The sequence below is a fragment of the Drosophila grimshawi genome, unplaced genomic scaffold (genome assembly GCF_018153295.1).
Source record: "Drosophila grimshawi isolate 15287-2541.00 unplaced genomic scaffold, ASM1815329v1 contig_44, whole genome shotgun sequence".
Taxonomy (NCBI): Eukaryota; Metazoa; Arthropoda; class Insecta; order Diptera; family Drosophilidae; genus Drosophila; species Drosophila grimshawi.
The window spans coordinates 19694795-19716000 of NW_025063240.1; positions in this window are offsets into that span (position 1 = coordinate 19694795).

Genomic DNA, 21206 nt, shown 5'->3' on the forward strand with positions numbered 1-21206 from the left:
CTTGGCTCTTTTGGCTGGGGCCACAAATGTCAGCCATTAAGTGACAAGCCAGACGGGTAGGTGGCAGGGGGGTGGGTTGGCTAGGATTGTCGCAAATTCAATTTCCGCAACAGCAAGAGTAGCCGGCAACAACAGCTGCAACATTCTGTGCGGCTACCACAAGCCGCAACTTGTCTCCTCTTTCTCCGCTTTATTTTTGACTTTGGTGTTAATTGCTGTCACATGACATGGAAAGGACGCTCCACCAACAGTTGCAGCTGCACCACTCCCTTTTTTGATGTTTCAATCTGTGGCAACAGCAGCAGCAGCAGCAGCAGCAGCAGCCAGCCAGTTGACACTTGCAACGTTTGCTTGCCGCTGCTGACATGAGTGAATTTTACAAAGTGTTTGCCTGCGTAAATTGTTGCGCTTTTCATTTTCATTTTCATTTTGTGTTTGTTTTTTTTTTGTTTGTTGTTGCTTTTGGGGCACGTGACATTCGTCAGACACTTAACGGACACTTGGGCTGCCTCTTGTGTCCTCAACGTGCAACCTGTGCAACTTCAGGCTTAATAGCCCGCAATAAACCACAAAAATGTGCTGATGCCCTGCATTCTCCGGGATTCTTCAGCAATGAAAATATCCTTGATAAATCTGTGTATTTCTCTTCTTCTTATTTTTCTACAATTTCTTGGAATAAGAAGTTTTATTTATTTCAACAATTTTGATATCTTTAAAACCAATAAAGAATTATTATTATTTTATTACTAATAAAATCGTCAATTTTTAATTTTATTATTTTTTTTTAAATTGACTTTTTTTTTATTTCAGTTAAATTTGATTTCTAATCTTTTCCAGATTCAGAAACTTTTTTCTGACTTCTTTCTTATCTCAATTTATCATTAATATTTTTTGTCTGATTAGATTTTCTTGGGGTTTCCCCAATCTTTGCCAAGTTACAAGATAATTTAAAGTTTTTTTTTTTTTAATTTTAGTTTTAGTTTTAGAAAAACTTTTTGCTAATTTCCAGAATTAAATAATTATGTAAATTTGAAATATTATTGCTTAAAGTGTTTGACTTTTATTAACTAACAAATAAAAAATGAATGCAAATAAATAAAATGATAATTTAAGATTTTGCGTGTGGCAGCAACAATTTTGAACATGGATCTGAGTTGTAGCCAATGTGCCTGTGGCACACGGAGTGTGTGGCATGCAAATGTTGATTGGAGAATGTAACGAGGGGAATGCACCGCTGGCATCGCTTCATCTCGTTAACTTTGTTGCCAGCGTGCAACATTTGTGCTACAGCCAGTTGTGGCAAGCGTTGTTGTTGTTGGTGGAGGAGAGGGGGGGGGGGGAATAAACAATGTCGTCAGAGTTGTAAAACTGTAAAGCTGCAAGAAGCGTGACAAATGCAACGCGGCGTATGAGCAACAACAACGATAACGGTTACAACTGCCACCTCAGGGATTATATCACCATGTGGCGCCACCAGCGAGAGAGAAAGAGAGGCAACAATGATGTTGACAACAACGAGCAAATAAATTTAAATGTCACAAAAGAAATTGCAAGTTAAACTGACTAAACTGATTAATCACATAATAATTACAGTCTCCGATTCCACTTGCTAAATATTTGCACATTTTTCTAATATTCATTCATTTCTAATATTCATTTAATATTGTTTTAATATGCCAAAGTTCACGATCTGTGAGTGTTAAAAAGAAATTACATTTTAAAAAATCATTTATTTTGCAAGGAATTTCATAATAATTACAGTCGCATATCATCTTTATGGGAGTAATTATAATTAGATTTCATTTTCAAAATATATATTTATTCACATTTTTGTACATCATCAAATTTAATTACTTTTAATTAGTTTTCATAAAGTTCACGACCCCAGCTGCATTTGTCAGTCAATCTGTAATTAAAAATTAATTGAACAAAAATAATAATGAATTCTGCAACTAGAAATTAAAGCTGACAATATCAGGGATACATTATCAAATTGAATTGAAATTGTTTATAATTTATTAATAGCCAAATTTCACAGTAATATGTAATTAAAAAATACTTGGAAATATGTCTGTAAAAATAATTATTTTATTAAGTAGAAAAGTTGAGCGAGGCATGACGCATATATTTATTTACTTAATATATATATATATATATAATTATATATTATAATTGATAGTCTAGTCCAACTAAACTCGATGTGAACTTAACCTCTCTGATAAGCAGCGCAGTCAATGACCAAAGCTGCAAACTTTGCAAGCCAAGCATTAATTTCCTATTAATTCTGATCATCAATATATATACATATATGTATATATGTTTAAATATGTATAGGTGCAGTAAAGAAAAGCCGTCGACCTTGAGAAAGTGTCGCCACCTGTCGTCCAAATAGTCGCTCATAAATACAGTTACGATTCTGGTTATAGTTTTATGTCTGCTGTGTCTGTGTGTGTGTGTGTGTGTGTGTGTGCCTGAGTGTTGTATATGGCAATAGTAATTTAGTATTAAGTACCTAACACACACACACACACACACACACACACAGTCGCATTAATGCAACTGCAGAATTGATTGCAAATAAACTATGAGAAATGCGCGGCATGTGCATGCCTCGTATAACAGCTATTTCTCTCTCTCTCTCCCTCTCACTCTCCCTCTCACTCTCTCTCTCTCTCTCTCTCTCTCTCTCTCGCTCTCTCTCGTTGGTACGCTGTGTGTTTGATGTTTATGCACTTGAGACGCCTTCGAGGCACTTGAGTTCGTCTACACGCGCAGCTAGTAAATGCAGCAAACCCCTTCCGCCCTGCCACAGCTGTTACGTGATCTGACTCCCACCACCACCACCCCCCACCGCACACACACACACACACGTGCCTCTTTTTTCTTTTTACGAGCAGCGCGCAAAAACTAAAAAATAAAAAGATATACAAATATATGTATAAACTTGAAACACAACAGCAAAAATGGCATAAAAACCAAACTGCGATAATGGCAAATGGCAGCACAGCACAGCACAGCACAGCACAGATAGAGGACGGAAAGATGCCCCCGCCCACCCCCTCAGCCACTCAGCCCCCCCTCCACAAATGTGTGTCCAGAGTGGGGGCAAATTTTCAACTAAAATTGCTGCTTGTTGTTGCTCGATTTTACGCGAGCTGTTTTGCTTTTTGTTTGTACTTTACTACAAAGTAAATGTCAAGTGCGAATCAGTAAGCGAGTGAATGACTGAGTGTGTGTGTGTGTGTGTGTGTGTGTGTGTGTGTGTGTAGTTCTCTATGTGTGTGTGTGTGTGAGCATTACACCCGAACGAGTCGCTCGTGTAGTAAATGGCTTTGGGAACGTTTGTTAACCTCATTTTGATAACCAAACCAAACCAAACCAACAGCAACAGCAACAGCAACAAGAAGAGCAACAAAAATCGTCGCTCGGCACGCAGGCAACACGCTAGAAGCTTGTAGGGGTTTGTGGGGGGTGGGGGTTGGGGGGGTGCAGGTGTTGGGCAGCAAGGGCTGATTATGTAAAGGGTGCGGTCAGGGTTACGAATGATGCACAAAACTACTGCCTCGCTAAATTGTTGCTACTTAGGCCAGCGAGCAGTTGCTGGCACAAAAAAAGTCAGGCATATATATATATATATATATATATACATGATATATATATACATGATTAGAGCAGCATTTACTGCAAACTATTATTGCATAGCTAAAGAAAACTAATTAAGCAAAAACATTAACAGGCAGCAAACAAGCAGTGCTCAGTGCAAGGCTACAAATATATGCACATATATCAAAATATCAGAAATAAACCCAACAAAACTGAACAATAATGTTGTGCAACGCCAGAAAAATAATAAAAAAAAAAAACATTAAAACATTAACAAATAGGAAATAAAACTAATGAGCTTGCTCAAATAGTCTACAACAAAAATACCTTGAATAAAGGTTAAAAATAAACTCTTAAAAAAATATTAAATAAATATAAATACTATGCTTAATAACAATTAAATTAAAAATATCATTGTTTTATGGCAGCCATTTAAGAGCGTTCACCTTTAATCAAGTGTTTTAATAATAATTAAAATAATAAACTTTTTTTATGGCAACAAGTGGGGAGCGATCACCTTTAATTGAGTATAATATGCAATAATTGGGGAATATTTTAAAGATGTTGCACAGGAAGGTTGCCTTGGGTGTGGCTTGTGTTACTTGGAACCGCTCAGCCAAAAATTCGAGAAACCGTTAACAGTTAACAGTTGGGGGCGTGGAAAAATCAATGAAATGATTAAGGGGATTTTAGCTTCGTTTCAGCCTCCTACGCCTCAATAAGTCTGGCATGTGACTCAACTAATTAATCAATAAGTCGAATAATATTTAAATTAGTTAATAAAAAAATGATTAATCAACAGAAAAAAATAAGGTAAGATCAGCTCTAAACTGGAATCGATACACAACTAAGAATGCTGCTGAACTGCGAGATACCCTAAGCCAAGCTGTTGTATAAATTATTCTATAAAAAATAGAATTATGTTAAAATTGTATATTTTATTTATATTTTGTGGAATATGAAATATATATAAATTTTTGTAAATTTATAAAGATTAAATATGACTTAAATATGCTTAATAAAAACACAGTTGAATCAAAAGAGTTGGGATTAGTTGTAATAAAATTGGGAATATTTCAAATAAAGTATAAATTTATAAACTATAACCAGACATATATTAACTACAACTATATTAACTATTATATAATGTTACATATTGCCCAATCTGCTCGATATGCCTCGCTCAGATATAGAGTATGAGGGGCAGAATGAATGTTCAGTTGGCAGCTGTTTGGAGCAGCATTTAATTGCACTCGATAAAAACCTAAACAAAAAGAAACTGTTGATTGCAAAGTGGTTGAAAAACACACAGATGTTGTGGGTGTGGAGTAAAGTGCACTGAAGAAGGGGTGCTGATGGGTGGGGGGGGGATGGTCTTTGTTAAGAGGGTGGAGCAGTCAAAGTGGCTGCTAAGAATAAACTGAGCTGCTTTTGGTGACTTGGCACTTGGCGAATGTATAAAGGGCTAAATGGAGAGTGGGTTGTGGGTGGGATTGGGCTGGTTGTTGTAGTTGTTGCATATGCTGTTTGTAGCTGTTTTTTCCCGTTGGTTTTTGCATATTGCACTTGAGGTAATCACGGCAAAGGAGGCGCCTCTGAAATCACTGACACTTTTTTGCATTTCTTTTGCTTTTTGACCAGATCTTGTGACTGGGCCAACGAAATTCATTGCCGACTGGGGAATGGGGCATGGGGACTTTGTGCCCATTGCCACTTTAACCGCCTCATTATGCAATGCGCCCAAATGCCAATGGCCGTACAAAAAACAAGTCGATAAAAAGATAACAGCACGCATAAATAAATTACGTATACGCAGTGACTGAGACGGCGACAAGGAGAAAATAAGGCCTCCCTGCAGTCGGGCAGGGGTAGGGCGCAGGGGAAGGGGCGTGGCATTTGGGGTAGTACTCGATAAATGCTGCTCTCCTTTGCAGTTGAAGAGCAATCAAAGCGCTTGCTTTGGATGTCGTCGACTTCAAGTTACTCTTTATAAACTCTTGTCGAGAGAAGGTTTTATGTTGTGGATTTTACGGATCGTGATTCCCTGATTTTTGAAATTGCATTTCCAACTTTGAATGTAGCATTATTTTAGATTTCCTGTCTTGTTAAAAAAGCCTTTACTTTTGAAAATCGATTAAGTTTTGACAAAGTTATGGCAATCGAAAGATTGAACTGATTCCTTAAAGCTCATTTTTTGGGTTGGAATTTTTACTCTAATTTAATATTCCTTTTATTATTATTATTAAGTATTATTATTAATATTACTATAATTACTTTAAGGCAATATTATTCAAAGCGTCAAACAAGACTTTCCTTTGGAAAATCAGTTGAGTTTTGACGAATTTATTTGCTGCTGAAAGTCTGTCCAAGTTCCTTAAACTGATTTCCTGGCTCAGAATTGAAATCTGAAAATCCAACTGAAATCGTGTTTTCAATTTTAAACGCAGTATTCAACTCATTCATTATCTTTTTTTGAAAATCTGTTGAGTTTTGAGAAAGCGGCATTTTTACATGATTTTCGAGCTGAAATTGAGTTTCCAACTTGAAATGCGGCTTTATTCGATATGTCAAAGACTGATGAAATCGCCAATGCTTTTCGAGTAACTTCTGGAAGCGGAAAGTTTGGAAATTAGCTAAAAATTGCGAAGCTTTCACGAATTAACCTTTAAGTCAAAGCTTTTGCTTTGCAGGGTATTGCTAAAGTTCATTGCCTTAATATTTTGGCGCCAAAAACGCTGTTCTGCGACTCATTCAGCGTTCTCAGTGTTGTTGTTATTATTGTTGTTGTTGTTGCTGCTGTTGTTCTTCTTCTTCTTTTTGTTGCTGTTGTTGTTATTGTTATTGCCGGCTCGTGTTTTGGTTTTTTTCTTTCCTTTCGCTTGCGTCTCACATTTGTTGTTTTTGCCCGGTTGAGTTTATTGACTCGGGCGCCAAAAAGCCACTCACAGATATATATATATATATAACTATATATATATATATATATATATGTATATAATGGACATGTGTGCGTGTGGATTGGGAGCACGTGGCGGGAGGTGTAGAATGGGTGAGAGAGGGTCGGGCCTGGCCCCCTTTTGAGTGGGGTAAGCGAACGCTCATGGAATTTGCCACCTTCGCGGGACGCAAGGCAGTCTGCTTCTTCTTCTTTCTCTGTTTCTGCTTCTGCTTCTTCTTGCTGTTCTTGTTCTTCTGCTTTTTTATACATTGTTTTTATATTTTTTTTTCGGTGTCGATCGTCGGCATTTGTGCTTTATGTTGACCGCACATGAACCGAAGCAGCAAGCAGCAAGCAGCAACCTCCCTCAAGCCCTACCACAACCCCTATCCACACCCGCCCTGGAAACGCTCAACGCTCCACGCTGAACGGTCGCGCGAATGTGAAGCCAAAACAAAAGAGGCGCAAATAAAAACACAAATGGGGAAATACGTGCGAAAAAAAAGCGAAAATTTCATGTGGTTGAGAACCACAACAAAAGTGCGCGTTCCCAGCGCCAAGTGGCTGGTTAATGACATCGACAACACCAGCAACAACTATGAGCAACAACAGCAACAACAGCAACAACAACAACAACAACCACAACACCATTAACTGCCAAAATAAAAATGCCGCACACGAGCAACAACAAAGCGTATTACAGCAACAGCAACAGCAACAGCAACACTAGCAACAACAACAACTACAACAACCGAGCAGAAGTGAAACAAAAAGTGTATTTAATGTCGATGGCTTGGCTCCGTCTCCGTCTCCGTCTCCGTCTCCAACTGCCAAGCTGCCCAGCTGCCACCCCACACACACTCAACACCACCGCGCTGACCAACAACCTTCGTCTTGGCTCTCTTTCTACAATACCTCTCTCTCTCTCTCTTTCACACACTCTCTCTCTTTCACACACTCTCTCTCTTTCACTCGCGCTCACTCACTCACTATCACTGTCGACGTCGATCTCATTTTGAGTTTGTGCATTTAGCGTGCCTGCTCGCACTGCCTGCGCCAGTTGAACAACGGCAGCCCCTTTTCAAAGAACCTGTTCGACAAGTCCAAATCTTTCACCCCCCTCCCCAAGCCAATGGCTCTAAAATGCTAACAAAAGTTCTTTGACTATACGCAGAATACTTGGATTATGCTGATATTTGAATACCCTAATCCAAAAAGTTGCAGTTTCAGGAATTAATTGCAAGCATTTCCTGATTATAGCTGAGTCTAATGTAGATCGGAGATTTTGATAGATTTTGATAGTCTGATTGCCAAAGAAGTCTTTTCGACTAAAGCTAATCCCTTCTATTCTATATACTATAATTGGGCAAGCAAAACAATTTATTGGATTTATGAGATATATTTTTTGCTAAGATTATCTCGAAGTTTTGGCAAGTTGCAGCTACTCTTGGCGGGGTTAGGGTAAACGCTTAGGTCCGGTCAATAGACACAATAGTTCCAAACAGGGGCGGTGCCAATGTACTCTTTGAAGGTGGTAGTTGTTGTTGTTGTTGTTGTTGCTGTTGTTATTCTTCCAGCACATTATCAATTTTTGGCAATGTTCTCGTCAATGTGGCCTGTTCCCATTTTAACTGGGCTATTGCGACTTAAACTCAAATATCAAAACAGTCCAAAAAAGATGGCTGAGAAAGAGTGTGTAGAAGACTTGACTACAACTACTACAACAACAACAGCAACAACAACAACATCAACAATACAACAATAACAACAACTACGAGAACGCTTCAAGTTTTATTGAACTTTGGCAAGTTCTGGCAAACGCTTAGCGTTCTGCTCCGCCTCAAAGCCCCGCCCCCCTTCAACTGTCCGCTTGTTGCTGCTGATTTTGCGAAATTTATTTAAATTGTATTTTGGATTTTTGTTGTTTCTGTTGTGTGTGTGTGTGTTGTGTGTGTGTGTGTGTGTTGTGTGTGTGCTCTTTGCATTTTGCTTTTGTAATGAAAAGCGCCAAAAAGCTAATGATGAAATATTTGCCAGACTTTGCGCTGCGCAGTTTCTGCTGTGTTCCTCTTGGCGCTTTTTTCATGTTGTTTTTGTTTTTGTTTTGAGTTTTGAGTTTTGAGTTTTTCGCTTTTTTGTTTTTGAGGCCAATAATCTTACACGAGTCGAGCTGGGCTCAATTCCCCAGCTCTCTCGCTCACTCAGTGCCTGTGTCTGTGTCTATCTCTTTTTGTTTTTGTTTTTGTTTTTGTTTTTGTCAATGCTTTTGGGTTGCTTAATGTTGCCACATTCCTGCGATCTATGGCAAAAGAGAGGAACGTGCCAGAAATTGAAATACGCCAGTGTATGTATGGAATGTGGGATGAGGTAAACTACTTGCCAAGGTGTCACATACATGCATACACACTTTCACACACACACACACACACACACATATGTTGTAGTAAATACATTTACAGATGTAGTAGGTGGATTGCCAGAATAGTCCAACAGGTCGTATGTGTAATATATATACAAATATATATATACAGAAAGCTTCGGGTTATTGACATTGAATGGAGACTTTGCTTCCAAGAATTGTGGCCACATGGAAAATGAGCTCATAAGTGAGTCAGTCGGCTCCATCTCAGAAAAACAACACAACAATATTGTTGTTACAGGTTTATCAGGTGTGCGATTGCATGGATCTTTGGAGTCTAAAGTCAAAAGTTTAGAGATTGTGTGTGAAATGAACAATTGGCAAAGAGATAAACTAAAGTTTGAGCAATACATAAAACAGATGGCAAATAAATGATAAATGATAAATGAGTAAGCTTCAGCTGGGGGATATGATTAAGGAGTGTTCTACAAATAAAGTATTCAAAACATTTGTGAAATATTTTTAAGCGAACAAAAGGAATTTCTCTTTACCTTCTTATCCATTTATCTTTATCTGTTTACAAGTACAAAATCTATCAAACATAATTGCCAAGATCAAAGTCGCTTTTAACATCATCAAAAATGCCAAATAAAGTCTTTCAATATCGTCGTTCCAAGTCCAAAAAGAAAAACTTGTTGCAGGTAAAACTTTGACTAGTTTCAAGTTTGAAGTTATTACAAGTTGGCCTTGTGACGAACTGACCAATATAATAAATACGAAATAACCATAAGTAAGACAATGTTTTTGTTTGATATAAGGCCCTTTGATTAATTAGAGGCATTTTTTGGGAAATAATACAATAATAGAGCTCGATGATAAGCCGCCCAGTGTCGACCATCTTCATGGCCAGCCATTTGTAACCAAACTAAACGCAATATTTTATCTACATGGCTCGATTAACTATGCATGCCGGATGTCACAGACACAGACACCTATATATATATATATATATATATTTGGCTGCGCATATTTATTGATTGATTGAGAATGTTCGAATTCGCACTTTATCCGTCCACAATGTCAATTGGTAAAGGTCAACTCTATTTGCGGCACTCTGTTTGTATTTATCGCAATTCGCTGAAAATAGACTGGGGGGCATCAGGCATAAGGTATTCGCACTTGATTCAACTGATTTCAGACTCTGGCCCCTGCCCCATGACGCAGTCGTTGGGCAGCTGAAGCTGAAGCTGAAGCTGAAGCTGAAGTGGAGTTCCCAAAAGCAAAGTCGCTAAATCAGTTAGACAAACGGATATTGCTGTTTGTTGTTGACGACTTGTCATTAACGCCAAATTCGTGGAAAACTTTTGCCGAAACGAAATCACAGTCGAAATCAGACGAGTTGACTTATTTGTTGTATGTCGCTTGGTGGTGAAAACAATGCGCGTGCCGCAATTGGACTTGAACTCGGATTCCGATTCCGATTCGGAATCGGACTCGGAATCGGACTCGGACTCGGACTCTGGTTAATTCACACACGGACACTAATCAAGTTGTTGTTTGCCCAATAGTTTTTACACACGTAATTAACGCGATCAAAACCGAAGAAAAATAAAATAAATACCTGACGCGGGGGGGATGGGGTTTTGAGGGGGATCTGTTGCTTTGCTAAGATCGCGCTGCGTTGCATGACTTGGCGGAATTTTTGCGGCCGCGAAAAGCTCACAATTCGAACTGTGCGAAAATCGTCACAACAAGAGATAAAATCACATTTTATTGAAATTGTTTTGCTTCATCTCGGCTTTTTGTTGCCTTTGTTATTTAGCAGTTTTTCACTTTTTTTGTTGTTTTTTTTTGGGGGTTTTTTGTGTGCGTCAAGTGAGTTGTTGTTTGTTGTTGTTGCTGCTGCTTCTGCGAATTGCGACACGATGGGTTTATTTGTTGTTCGGTGCAAACGCAACGCGCAATAAATAAGTGAATTTACATTCAACGCAAATACAATAACAAATGCATAAATAAATAAAAGCAATTCCAAAAATTCGCACACGACCTCAATGAGTCACACATGAATCGCCAACACACACACATATATGAAGAAAATAAAAGAAAAAATTAAAAACAAAACAGACTCGAGCCAAAGAGACAGAAAGTGCCACAACAATCACCTCAACACATTGCTGTCATCGGAACCCACCCCACCACCCCCCGCCTTTCTCCTCTGTCTGCCTGCTGCTGCACTCCCAGCTGCACTACCAAAATACAATTTAGGCGTGTGCGTTGTAAGTGTACCAATAAAGATATATATATATAAATATCTATATATATATATATAAATGATATTTTTTGTGCTCAACTTTTGTGTAAACAATTTGAGACTTTCAAAAACGCAAGCAATTACCAAATATGTGTATACATTTATTGACAATGATAAATTTGGAATCGAGCGAGATATATATATATATATATATATATATATTCCATTGAACAGCCACTCAATTCGCTATAAATATGAAAATATGGCCAATTTGTTAAAAGGGGTTCAACAAACTGTCCGCTAAACAAGACAATTCTGTGCGTTGTTATTGTTATCGTTTTTGGGTTTTGTTTTTGTTTATTATCTTGGCAATTAATCACATCCGAATTCTATAATTAGTTTGTTAAGTACATTCAGTGATCTTTGATCATGCCGTGATATATACCCCTAATTACCATTTTGATGGTTTAACATTTAAATCGAATAGTTTTGCTTTTGGGGGGGTTTTCTCCGAAACGTTATTAAAATGTGATGAAGATGAGTAAAGATGATGTATGTATATGTATTTATATATAATTAGCAAATCTGCACAATAAAGTTGACCAATAAAAACTATTAATAAATATGAGATATTTGTGTACATTTTCGAAATGTGAATTTTCAATAGAAATCTTTATGGCATTGTCTATAAATAAAATGAAGATCAGATCAGATAGTGTTAATTCTTTATACGAGATGTATTTTTAATGAATGAATAATGTATATAGTCCATTTCCACATATACTTTGAGTCTCGATGCTTATTCATTTTCACCGAACAACAGATTCTTTGCGAATTGCAGTTTGCAGCTGCATTTCAGATGCGAGCAGTTTGCATTATGTCTGCAGGTAGACAGATGCGTGCCTTGAAGCGACCACCGCAGGCGCAACAAGGATAACAAACAACAACAGCAACAACAACAGCAACAATAAATGCATAAAGTTGTGGCAGGTGCGCGATATTTTGTTGTTTGTCGTCCTGGGAATTGAAAGACAAATCGAAGCGAGTTGAACCCAACAGCCAAATGGTTGTGCTACCCTATAAACAACGCAGTGCATGGGGTATGCTTGTGTTGCACTTTGATATTATTTATGAGTTTACAGCAAGAGATAATAGGTATCCTTAATGGAATAAATAAATGGATTGCAACCTCAATTCAATTAAATATTAATTTAATTTTGTTTTGAGTGCGAAGAACTATTTAATTACTTAATTCCTTCAAAATTCATTATTGCTCATGTTGAATTCAACTTGTGGCACATTCGAGTCGTGTCATTGATAGGTAAAATAAAATAATATTGATACAGAATAGATTTAAATAGAAACTAAAAATAGAAATGAAAAATATTTAATACTTATTGAATAAGAAAAAACATATTTAAACTATAAAAAGATGTCAGCAGACCAAAAACAATTTAATAATCAGCGTAATTCTAATATATATTTGTAAACTGTATATTTGTAATAAACATTAAATAATAATCACAATTAATAGGGTATAATTTTAGTTCTGCAAGCCAAAGCATAGTTTGTGGTTGTGGAGGTTGTTGTTGCCGATCCCGCTGCTGTCAGCGCAAATAAAGTGGCAGTAAGTGGAAGTAAACATTGGCCAGGTCGCAGCCATGTAATTTGACTGTTTGCCTGCTGCCAAAAAGGGATGCAATGAACCCTGTGGAAACTACCAACTACCAACTGGCGACTGGCGACTGGCAACTGGCAACTGGCAACTGGGAATTAGGGAATTGTGGAATTGTGGGGCTTGAAGACGACTGACGAGCAGACTGGCCACTGAATGACTGAATCGTCAGCGTGGGCCAGCAGCTGCTGCTGTTCTTTAAATGCAACACGTGGCAGGTGTGGCTGCCAGCTACCTTGACGTCAATCTGCAGCTGCTGCTGTTGCCGCTTTTGTTCTGCTTCTTCTGCTGTGTTGGCTGTTATTGTTGCTGCTGCAGCTGCTGCGCAGCAAGGGATGCGACGCATTTGGCAATTATAAAGCCGAGATCAAGCGAGGCACAAGGATCAAGTCAGAGCTGTGTGGCATGGTTAGTTCGAGCGCCGCCTTATGTTGCACCTGTCCTTTTGTTGTTGCGACTGCTGCTGTTGTTGCTGTCGCGTGTTATTGTTAATGCTAGTTGTGATTGTGGCAGTTGTTGCACAGCCTCTGTTGTTGTTGTTGTTGTTGTTAGTTGCTCACTTGAGAGGAAAACTGAGTCTTAAGTTGTGGTTGTTGTGATTGTTGTGTTGTTTGCCACAGCTCAGCCAATTAGCGCTGCTTGTTGTAACTGTTGCAGCTTCGTTATAACTCATTTGCAGCAATAAATGTCGAAAGCATCAGCAACAAGCAACAAGCAACAAGCAACAAACAGCAAAACAACACAAAAACAATAAAAACTCTATGGTCTAAAGGGCGGCAGGGTGTTGCAACGAATTGATTGCACTTTGGCGTGTTGCTTAAGTTTCGTTTTGCAGCACCAGCAATGTGGCTTTTTATTGTTCCTGTTCGTGTTGTTGTTGTTGCTGTTGTTGTTGTCATTTGTTGCTTGGCTTTGCATTGAGTGGAATGTTGCATTTAGCGTACATGCCACACAATGACAGACAACATTGTTCACTTCCGCATACCTCTCCAAGTCAACTCAGTCATGTCGAAAACAACAATAACAATAACACTAACAATAACAGCAACAGCAACAGCAATTGTTGCATTCGTTAGACATGCAAAGGATTTTGGAATCAGTCCAGCTTTGTTTTGTATATCAGTTCCCAATCATGAATGATGAATCTGATAAGCAATGCTGATTTACTTTGCCTTATTCGAATAATCAAATTATTATTCCTAGTAAATCATAGTCTTGCTGAGACAACTGTAAAAACTATATACTATATTGCCATTCCACGGGAATAGTTATAAGTCTGCTCAGATCTTAGAGAATTCCCCAGTTATTAGTTATTTCAATCAGAGCTGCAGTCAATAGCTTTTCACAGTCTGTGCGAATCAGTTGAGCATACAAATAGTCAATGATCTATGAAGAAAATATTATTATATCATGTGGTGAGTATGAGTACATGAAATGATGTCATTTATACGCCAATTTTTTCGTTCATTCATAGTTGGTCGAGTCGAATCAATGCCAGACCTTCAAAACAAGCAACGCCTTCAGCTCAGCTGCATAACTGAGTAATTTGCTTCCTGGCCAAACGCCCAAAAAAAAAGGTGACTCAACGCAAAATGTGAATATAATTTCAATGAATGCGAATTTTTAGCAAACACTACAAAAACAATCCGTCATTTTGAGGCACTGCACAAATGAAAACAATGGCAAAAAAAACCAAACAAAAAAAATAATAGAAATATTCGCGACAAACGTCACGAAAACGTGTAAACAAAACTGGGCTAAGATTAGGTGAGGGTGGAATTTTTATTTTAGCCACGCGGGCTTTGACGTCATTAATGGCCGGAACCATGTGACCATTGCAGATTCTTGAGCTAAAATAACAAAACTAAATTTGGCAATAGGTGGGCAGCAGTTGCACAGATTATAAGTTTAAATACGATATGCGTCTACTTATTTAGACTAGAATCTTGACGATTGACGCCACCATTTCGGTATAGTCAACTTGAAAGAGTCTTTAAATTTGGATCACAGCATTTAGCAGAAGGTCAAGTGGCATTATATAGTACACACAACTGTGCTAAAAAGTAAAAGTTTCCAAAAAAAAAAATGAAAATCATTTAAAAACGAATACATAAAGTTCCTCCTACATTTAGGGCGCCAACAAAGTGCGTACCAGTGCGAGAATGAATGAATTATGAGCTTGACGCTTGTTCTCTTCTCGCCCATACATGCTACCTCTGTCAGCTTGCCACCCCAAGAGAGGGGGAGGGGGAGGGGGGGGGGCTGTTGCGAAATCGTATGAATATTTTGCTCACGCGCTTGCCAACAATCACTCATTTTGTTTCAGGCGACAGGCGACAAGCAGAGTTCCCTCATCCCCGCGAGACATAGAGACCCGGCTCCCTGCCACCACCCTGCACTGCAAAGAAGTCACGTTTGTTGCCTCTTCCCCCACACATCCCCCTCACACGCACACACACACACACCTCCCTCACACACCCCGCACAGCCAACAAAAAGCTCGCATACAAAGTCAATTAGTTGTGATGCCCCGTCGAAGGCTTCTGTTGTTCTTGTTAGCGTTGTTTTCGTTGTTGTTGTTGTTGTTGTTGTTCTTGTTGTTGTTGTTCTTGTTGTTGTTTGAGATTTAGGCCAACAATGACGCACAGACGAGTGAGAGAGAGCGAACAGCATTGGACTATTTTTTATGATGTTGCCCCCAGCCCGCGAGCCAAGTTGCCACTAAACCATTGTCAACGCACTTGCCCCCCTTGCCACCGCCACCGCCACCCTCACCACCCCTGCCCCTGCCACCGCATCGCACACGGTGTGTGTGTGTGTGTGTTTTTGCCCCCGCACCGTAGCACGCACTCAGAAACAAATACAGCAAATTTTGTGGTTGCATAAAAGGCGATGAAGAACCTCAAAACGGCAAAGCCATAAAACGCATTATGCCTAAGTGTTTCACGAAAAGTATAGGGTATAGTATGAATAGAATATACCCGTACATATTTCAATGCTAGGAATGTTGATTAAATGCCAGCCATTTATCATTTTTAAAAGTGTATTTTAAAAGGAAATACATCAATTATATAGTATCAGAATTGGACTTTATAGTTATCTAATTCTCAAATCATTTTGTTAAATATAAATTTAGAATTTCCAGTTCATTTTTTATGTTTTTATCTTAACTTAACTTACATGTTTTTTTATAGTCGATAAATGGTTCTAGTTTTATATACATTTTATATACCTATCTATTCATAAGACAAACTATATTTTAAGTATCGTCGTTTTTTTTAGACATGCTTTTATAAACACGATTTTAATAGTTGAATTGTCTGCTTTTAATTTTATTGTAGTTGTAGTTGTAGTTATAGTTGCTGATTTTATTTGTGTTGCAGCCGTTCAAAAGACGTCAACATATTTTTAGCTGGCGCCGGAAATGCGAAAGCCTTTTGAACGGCATTTTTGTTTGTTCATTTATTATTTTGTTTTCTTTTTTTTTCTGAGTAGTTCTTGATGTCGATGATGGCCTTCTCTTGGACAGGAACATGACTAGAGAACACTGCACAGAATGGGGCAGGAGGCAGGGGGCAGGGGGCAGGTGCGGCTGGGATACCTTGTATTTTTAGCTAATCACACGGATAAGCCGCACACAGACTCTGCTCCCTATTTACGAGCCAAAATATTAAAAGCATATAAATAACACTAAAGATTGCCAAAATCGAAGGCGTGACTGCAAGATGCCCTGTAAAAGTAGCTAAAAAATATATATAGGCAAGCAAAATAGAAATTGAAAATGAAGTTGAAATGTGTAAAAGCTGAAAACTTCAAAGAGTTAGTCGGGAATAGTTTTTGGAACTCTTTTTTGTTGAGAAACAATTAACCCCATAAGAGCTATTAGGTGCTCGTAAAAATAAATTGAACGTTTAGCAAAAGTTTTTGAAATATTCTCAAATTTAATGTGCGGCATCGTAAACAAGCTGGCAATACTTATACACTAACCAAATTGGTTCATAATCCGGGGCAACACTCGTTAAACTCTGCATGTGCGTGGGTGTGTGGATGTGTGTGGATGTATTAGGATTAAATGAATGATTATTATTAGAATGGTCATTAGAAATGTTTTGGGACTTATCTGGGGATTAGCAGGCGAAACGTGTATTTCGAATAAATACAAATATTGAAATGTTTATATATCAATCGTAAAACGAACATCAACATTCCAATTGGGCTTAATTTAAAATCAAATTAAACGAAGATGACAATATTGGTCTTTAAATGAAGATTTCCACTTCAAAATACAGAAATACACAAAATTCGTTTAGAGTTTGTCCTCATCGAGTTGCTGTTGCTGCTTTTGCTGCTTTTGCTGCTGCTTGTGTTGAACGTGAGTGGATAACCCAATGACAGGGCAGCTTTCTGGTCAGAAACCCTAAATCGATGTGGCAAAGGGGCAAACGGCTGCAATTGGAGTTTGGTCGATGACAACTCCATTTGACCATATTCTGTGGTCGGCCCCCCCCCGAACCCTCTGCCATAAGTCACCCTTCAATTTAGACTGGACTCGACTCGAGTCGACTCTTCTTCTGCTGCTGCTGCTGCTACTAAAATGAAAGGAGAGCTAGCCGATGACAGCCAGCAGAGGGTTGAGCAATGGGAGCTAAGCTGGAAACGTGCGTTGCGTTAAGTGAAAATACAAGAAAATTGAGGCACGCGACAAATTACAGCTAAAAATGTGGAAAGCAAGCTTGGAGCTTGGAGCTTGAAGCTTGGAATTAGGCGCCTGAGTGAGTGGCCAATGGGTATGTGACCCTATGAGTCTGTATAAGTATATATATACATATATAAATGGGTGTGTGTGCGTGTGTGTTTGTCAAATGTGAGAAACTGTACGTTGACAAGATTTATGTGGCAATAGCAGCAGCAGCAGCAGCAGCTGGCAAATGGGTAGAGGCAAGGGAGACTGGGTGGGTTGATTGAGGGGGGTGAGTGTAAGCTACTGCTGCGTGGCTTTTGTGATGTTGCTGCTGCTGCCAATGCTGCTGATGCCTCATCCAACATCCAAATGAGTAAAGGACGAAGCCAGAGGAGGAGAACACGAGCAGAAGCACGACAATGGCAAATAAAAGATTTTTATTATCACATTATGCGGCAGCAGATTTTCCCCTTAGTTTTCATGCTGTTGCTGTTGCTGTTGCTCTCGCCCTTGTAGACTAGTTTACTTTTGCCACGCCTCTCTCTCTCTCTCTCTCTCTCGCTCGGTTCCGGAAAGTGGAGGGGGCAGCGCACTGTCGCATTTGGATTGAGGCCAAGTTGTTAAGTTTGCTGGCTAGTATTTCTTTTTTTTCTTCTTTTTTTTTGGGGGCCCTAAAAGCAAAAGGCAGGTTGGCCAAATTCAATTTGGCAAATGAAATTTCTAGACACAGGTCCAAAGAGCGAGCATTAACTAAAAACGGCAAAGAGAATTGCGAGTGACGCAAAGCAAATGACTACAAAAATATCCTGTAAGTGAATACTAAACGACTTTGAATTGGATAACTTAAGGCAACTCGACTCGCTTTTAATGGATACAATTTTTCTTCAAACACAGAAGGGGGAAGTTTGCAGAAGGCTTAGAGGGAATCACAGTTTCAAGAATAAAACTTGTATTTGCAGACAATTTGTAGCCTCTCGAAATAATTAACAAATTTATATATTTATTCCGTTGTAAACAATTTTTTAAATGATTTTCTGCAACTTATTTTTGTCACCAAAATATATTTGGACTTACCTAGAAATGTCTTGAAGAATTCTTAATCTTGAAACTTAAATATTTTGTCCATTAACAAGGAAATTCAGATAAATCAATATTTAAGTACCAAAATGGACAACACACACATGTTGCACATAATTACAGGGTATAAATGGAGCATTAACAACGACGTCAGCATTGCAGACAACGCCGAGTTCCTTTTGGCTGGCCTCTTCTCGTCTATTTTCGCCTCGGCCTCGACTCGACGGGAATTACTAATTTGGATGTTATGCTCCCGGATTTGTTGCTGCATTACATGCTAATTATACAAAAATAGATCACGTGAGCCCGTCGGGCGGGGTGCGGTGGGCTGCGGCGGGCTGTGCGGATGCTGTGACTGTGACTGTGACTGTGTGATTTTCGAGGGGGTGTCAACTGTTGCATGTCGTCGCCTGCTTAGACAGGGGGGCAGGCCAAAAACTTTAGACGCCTCGTGTCGCATCAGTCAAGCACGCAGCATGAAGATTGATGCGACGCCGCCTGAAGAAACTTGGGCCCTGCGGCTAGGGGGGCCCTGATTCTAGATTCTAACTGACAGCAGGAAGGGAGCAACAGCTGCCGGAACGTTGCTATTTGGGTCAAACTGCGACGCAGGCAAAGATGCACAAAACTGCCAAAGAGTGGCCAGTCGAGCGCGGTGTGACTTCGCCTATGGGCCAAAACTAATGGCGACTTCCATATCCCCAGGCGGAGCCCTGATGGAGGAAGTTGTGGCTGGGGTTTGTCGACATTAAGGGAAATTAATAAAATTTTGCGAGCAATTGCAAAAAATTAGCCATGGCCGATGATTGTTGATGTTGCAATCATTAATAATGTGGCAGAAGCAAGTGGAAAACTAGCAGGGGCAGACATGATTAATGTTTGGAATGTGTGAGTGGCATACCTTATATGTGCATGAGGCAAGGTAATCACGAGCAATGAGGAATCAAATTAGCATTACTGGCAGCAGCCACAATTCTATATAAATAAATATATAAATAAAAAAATATATTTTATTTTTAGAATTTGTAATTGCAAGCCAATGCGTAGAATAATGTATTTATTGTCAAGATTTATTAACTTATTCATGATTGACATTGACTGTAAAATGCAAAAACAAAAAAGAAATAGAAAAATAATTTACTGAAAAGTGAGAGTGAAATAAAATCAACAAAAATTGCTTAATAAATGAAGTATTTGAGATATTGGAAATATTTGCTAATATTAATAAATTGATTGATAAATGGTTTGTTGTTGTGTACAAACATTTAAGTAATGCCAATTACAAACAATTGTTAAAGCTGTTAAGACGACAGTGCTATAATTAATGATGTGCCAAAGAATCTAAATTGACAATGGAACATTTTTGAAGCGCTGTCAGAATTGATTATTTATCAAAAATAAATTAGTTAACAAATGCATTTTAGGAGCATGTTCTAAGTATGACAGACGCCCCTATATAGCCTTATATATAAGGCTACTTGGAATACTCAATTATGATTTTCAACTTGAAGCCAAGTGCATTTTTTTGTGTGTCAAATCACAAAGTTGCATTTAATAAGCTTTATAAATTGTTTTTAAGGCATTTTTGCTGTCTGACAATTTGACAGGCGGTGGCCAAAACCAAAAACCGGACAATGAGGGGGGATAACCCCGCCTCCCCCCTCCCTCCAACATTGCACCAAACACTAGTCAGCTGACAATCAAAAATGTCAGACGGCGACATCCACGAAGCGAGTGGAACTGAGACTGAGTCGGAGCCAAATGGATTGGATTGCAAGTAAAACTGCAACTAAAACTAAACTCGGAGTGGAGTCAACTTGATTGGAGCGCTGGCAACGGGTTGGCTGTGGATAGGGGGAGGGGAAGTGGTGAGGCACGCTGCTTTGCTGTGTAATCCGTCATTTGTTCGCATTCCATTCAAGGCTGCCTAGTCGCTAGATCCGCCTCAGTGGGTCTAAGTCATCCAAGTAACTGTGCATTCTATCTCCCTCTAACTGCGATCTCTCTCACTCTCTCTCTCTCTATCTCTCTCTGTGTGTGTGTGTTTCCCTCTCTGTTGCACCTGGGCAAGTCAGCGGCATTTGGCAAATTGCAAACTTTTCGATAAATTCGAATCATTTGTCATTGACACAAATAGCTTTCAAATTGCACACACAAATCAACACACACACACACACACAAGATACATGAGGCGCACCAAGGAGGAGGAGGAGGGGGGGGGGGTTGTTTTAGAGAGAGAGAGAGGTGTGATTGTTGTTGCAACTGCTGCAATTGACGGCGTTCTCAGCGGAAATTCCCAAATACAGCCAAACACAAATAGAGCTTAGACATATTGCCAGAGATCACAGACCAGCAACTCTCGCTGTTTTTTTTTGGTTTATACTATTCACAAATGGGGTATATTGACTAACTGACTAATTGAAACTACCCAAAAAATTAAGATTTATGTTCGATATTGAAGAGCAGCTAAGATTTTGCTCAGTTTCGAGATCTTAAAGACATTTTGTGCACTTTTTTCTCATAATAAATGAGCTTAATATTTTAAAAAGATTGCACAAAGAAAATGTGAATACTTTGATGATATATGAGTCCATGATCTGTAAGTGTTCAAAAAGAGTTAAAA